Below are 5000 nucleotides of genomic sequence, written 5' to 3'. Positions count from 1 at the left end.
CCCGACCCAGCTTAGCTTCCGAGATCGGACGAGATCGGGCGTGTTCAGGGTGGCATGGCCGTAAGCAACAGTTGCAGCGGCCGGTAGGCCTTATATACAGTAGATGACAGTGGCCCTGCTGTGGAGTGAGTTTATTCCTTTACTCTACTTAGGCTGGGCTGCTAAAGGGTTAGAAGTGACATTTTTCAGCAGTGACATTTTGTTAGTTAGTGCTGCATTCATAATAAACATGACGATTGCTCATTCAGTCTGCCAAATGAAAAAAAGCTTAGAGCACCTGGTATTCCCAGGCGGTCTCCCATCCAAGTACTAACCAGGCCCGACCCTGCTTAGCTTCCGAGATCGGACGAGATCGGGCGTGTTCAGGGTGGTATGGCCGTAAGCAACAGTTGCAGCGGCCGGTAGGCCTTATATAGATGACAGTGGCCCTGCTGTGGAGTGAGTTTATTCCTTTACTCTACTTAGGCTGGGCTGCTAAAGGGTTAGAAGTGACATTTTTCAGCAGTGACATTTTGTTAGTTAGTGCTGCATTCATAATAAACATGACGATTGCTCATTCAGTCTGCCAAATGAAAAAAAGCTTACAGCACCTGGTATTCCCAGGCGGTCTCCCATCCAAGTACTAACCAGGCCCGACCCTGCTTAGCTTCCGATATCGGACGAGATCGGGCGTGTTCAGGGTGGTATGGCCGTAAGCAACAGTTAAAGCGGCCGGTAGGCCTTATATAGATGACAGTGGCCCTGCTGTGGAGTGAGTTTATTCCTTTACTCTACTTAGGCTGGGCTGCTAAAGGGTTAGAAGTGACATTTTTCAGCAGTGACATTTTGTTAGTTAGTGCTGCATTCATAATAAACATGACGATTGCTCATTCAGTCTGCCAAATGAAAAAAAGCTCACAGCACCTGGTATTCCCAGGCGGTCTCCCATCCAAGTACTAACCAGGCCCGACCCTGCTTAGCTTCCGAGATCGGATGAGATCGGGCGTGTTCAGGGTGGTATGGCCGTAAGCAACAGTTGCAGCGGCCGGTAGGCCTTATATAGATGACAGTGGCCCTGCTGTGGAGTGAGTTTATTCCTTTACTCTACTTAGGCTGGGCTGCTAAAGGGTTAGAAGTGACATTTTTCAGCAGTGACATTTTGTTAGTTAGTGCTGCATTCATAATAAACATGACGATTGCTCATTCAGTCTGCCAAATGAAAAAAAGCTTACAGCACCTGGTATTCCCAGGCGGTCTCCCATCCAAGTACTAACCAGGCTCGACCCTACTTAGCTTCCGAGATCGGACGAGATCGGGCGTTTTCAGGGTGGTATTGCCGTAAGCAACAGTTGCAGCGGCCGGTAGGCGTTATATAGATGACAGTGGCCCTGCTGTGGAGTGAGTTTATTCCTTTACTCTACTTAGGCTGGGCTGCTAAAGGGTTAGAAGTGACATTTTTCAGCAGTGACATTTTGTTAGTTAGTGCTGCATTCATAATAAACATGACGATTGCTCATTCAGTCTGCCAAATGAAAAAAAGCTTACAGCACCTGGTATTCCCAGGCGGTCTCCCATCCAAGTACTAACCAGGCCCGACCCAGCTTAGCTTCCGAGATCGGACGAGATCGGGCGTGTTCAGGGTGGCATGGCCGTAAGCAACAGTTGCAGCGGCCGGTAGGCCTTATATACAGTAGATGACAGTGGCCCTGCTGTGGAGTGAGTTTATTCCTTTACTCTACTTAGGCTGGGCTGCTAAAGGGTTAGAAGTGACATTTTTCAGCAGTGACATTTTGTTAGTTAGTGCTGCATTCATAATAAACATGACGATTGCTCATTCAGTCTGCCAAATGAAAAAAAGCTTAGAGCACCTGGTATTCCCAGGCGGTCTCCCATCCAAGTACTAACCAGGCCCGACCCTGCTTAGCTTCCGAGATCGGACGAGATCGGGCGTGTTCAGGGTGGTATGGCCGTAAGCAACAGTTGCAGCGGCCGGTAGGCCTTATATAGATGACAGTGGCCCTGCTGTGGAGTGAGTTTATTCCTTTACTCTACTTAGGCTGGGCTGCTAAAGGGTTAGAAGTGACATTTTTCAGCAGTGACATTTTGTTAGTTAGTGCTGCATTCATAATAAACATGACGATTGCTCATTCAGTCTGCCAAATGAAAAAAAGCTTACAGCACCTGGTATTCCCAGGCGGTCTCCCATCCAAGTACTAACCAGGCCCGACCCTGCTTAGCTTCCGATATCGGACGAGATCGGGCGTGTTCAGGGTGGTATGGCCGTAAGCAACAGTTAAAGCGGCCGGTAGGCCTTATATAGATGACAGTGGCCCTGCTGTGGAGTGAGTTTATTCCTTTACTCTACTTAGGCTGGGCTGCTAAAGGGTTAGAAGTGACATTTTTCAGCAGTGACATTTTGTTAGTTAGTGCTGCATTCATAATAAACATGACGATTGCTCATTCAGTCTGCCAAATGAAAAAAAGCTCACAGCACCTGGTATTCCCAGGCGGTCTCCCATCCAAGTACTAACCAGGCCCGACCCTGCTTAGCTTCCGAGATCGGATGAGATCGGGCGTGTTCAGGGTGGTATGGCCGTAAGCAACAGTTGCAGCGGCCGGTAGGCCTTATATAGATGACAGTGGCCCTGCTGTGGAGTGAGTTTATTCCTTTACTCTACTTAGGCTGGGCTGCTAAAGGGTTAGAAGTGACATTTTTCAGCAGTGACATTTTGTTAGTTAGTGCTGCATTCATAATAAACATGACGATTGCTCATTCAGTCTGCCAAATGAAAAAAAGCTTACAGCACCTGGTATTCCCAGGCGGTCTCCCATCCAAGTACTAACCAGGCCCGACCCTGCTTAGCTTCCGAGATCGGACGAGTTCGGGCGTGTTCAGGGTGGTATGGCCGTAAGCAACAGTCGCAGCGGCCGGTAGGCCTTATATAGATGACAGTGGCCCTGCTGTGGAGTGAGTTTATTCCTTTACTCTACTTAGGCTGGGCTGCTAAAGGGTTAGAAGTGACATTTTTCAGCAGTGACATTTTGTTAGTTAGTGCTGCATTCATAATAAACATGACGATTGCTCATTCAGTCTGCCAAATGAAAAAAAGCTTACAGCACCTGGTATTCCCAGGCGGTCTCCCATCCAAGTACTAACCAGGCTCGACCCTACTTAGCTTCCGAGATCGGACGAGATCGGGCGTTTTCAGGGTGGTATTGCCGTAAGCAACAGTTGCAGCGGCCGGTAGGCGTTATATAGATGACAGTGGCCCTGCTGTGGAGTGAGTTTATTCCTTTACTCTACTTAGGCTGGGCTGCTAAAGGGTTAGAAGTGACATTTTTCAGCAGTGACATTTTGTTAGTTAGTGCTGCATTCATAATAAACATGACGATTGCTCATTCAGTCTGCCAAATGAAAAAAAGCTTACAGCACCTGGTATTCCCAGGCGGTCTCCCATCCAAGTACTAACCAGGCCCGACCCAGCTTAGCTTCCGAGATCGGACGAGATCGGGCGTGTTCAGGGTGGCATGGCCGTAAGCAACAGTTGCAGCGGCCGGTAGGCCTTATATACAGTAGATGACAGTGGCCCTGCTGTGGAGTGAGTTTATTCCTTTACTCTACTTAGGCTGGGCTGCTAAAGGGTTAGAAGTGACATTTTTCAGCAGTGACATTTTGTTAGTTAGTGCTGCATTCATAATAAACATGACGATTGCTCATTCAGTCTGCCAAATGAAAAAAAGCTTAGAGCACCTGGTATTCCCAGGCGGTCTCCCATCCAAGTACTAACCAGGCCCGACCCTGCTTAGCTTCCGAGATCGGACGAGATCGGGCGTGTTCAGGGTGGTATGGCCGTAAGCAACAGTTGCAGCGGCCGGTAGGCCTTATATAGATGACAGTGGCCCTGCTGTGGAGTGAGTTTATTCCTTTACTCTACTTAGGCTGGGCTGCTAAAGGGTTAGAAGTGACATTTTTCAGCAGTGACATTTTGTTAGTTAGTGCTGCATTCATAATAAACATGACGATTGCTCATTCAGTCTGCCAAATGAAAAAAAGCTTACAGCACCTGGTATTCCCAGGCGGTCTCCCATCCAAGTACTAACCAGGCCCGACCCTGCTTAGCTTCCGATATCGGACGAGATCGGGCGTGTTCAGGGTGGTATGGCCGTAAGCAACAGTTAAAGCGGCCGGTAGGCCTTATATAGATGACAGTGGCCCTGCTGTGGAGTGAGTTTATTCCTTTACTCTACTTAGGCTGGGCTGCTAAAGGGTTAGAAGTGACATTTTTCAGCAGTGACATTTTGTTAGTTAGTGCTGCATTCATAATAAACATGACGATTGCTCATTCAGTCTGCCAAATGAAAAAAAGCTCACAGCACCTGGTATTCCCAGGCGGTCTCCCATCCAAGTACTAACCAGGCCCGACCCTGCTTAGCTTCCGAGATCGGATGAGATCGGGCGTGTTCAGGGTGGTATGGCCGTAAGCAACAGTTGCAGCGGCCGGTAGGCCTTATATAGATGACAGTGGCCCTGCTGTGGAGTGAGTTTATTCCTTTACTCTACTTAGGCTGGGCTGCTAAAGGGTTAGAAGTGACATTTTTCAGCAGTGACATTTTGTTAGTTAGTGCTGCATTCATAATAAACATGACGATTGCTCATTCAGTCTGCCAAATGAAAAAAAGCTTACAGCACCTGGTATTCCCAGGCGGTCTCCCATCCAAGTACTAACCAGGCCCGACCCTGCTTAGCTTCCGAGATCGGACGAGTTCGGGCGTGTTCAGGGTGGTATGGCCGTAAGCAACAGTCGCAGCGGCCGGTAGGCCTTATATAGATGACAGTGGCCCTGCTGTGGAGTGAGTTTATTCCTTTACTCTACTTAGGCTGGGCTGCTAAAGGGTTAGAAGTGACATTTTTCAGCAGTGACATTTTGTTAGTTAGTGCTGCATTCATAATAAACATGACGATTGCTCATTCAGTCTGCCAAATGAAAAAAAGCTTACAGCACCTGGTATTCCCAGGCGGT

Source organism: Gymnoscopelus braueri (assembly GCF_963280865.1).
Source record: "Gymnoscopelus braueri genome assembly, contig: SCAFFOLD_127, whole genome shotgun sequence".
Classification (NCBI taxonomy): Eukaryota; Metazoa; Chordata; class Actinopteri; order Myctophiformes; family Myctophidae; genus Gymnoscopelus; species Gymnoscopelus braueri.
This window is presented reverse-complemented; position numbering follows the sequence as displayed.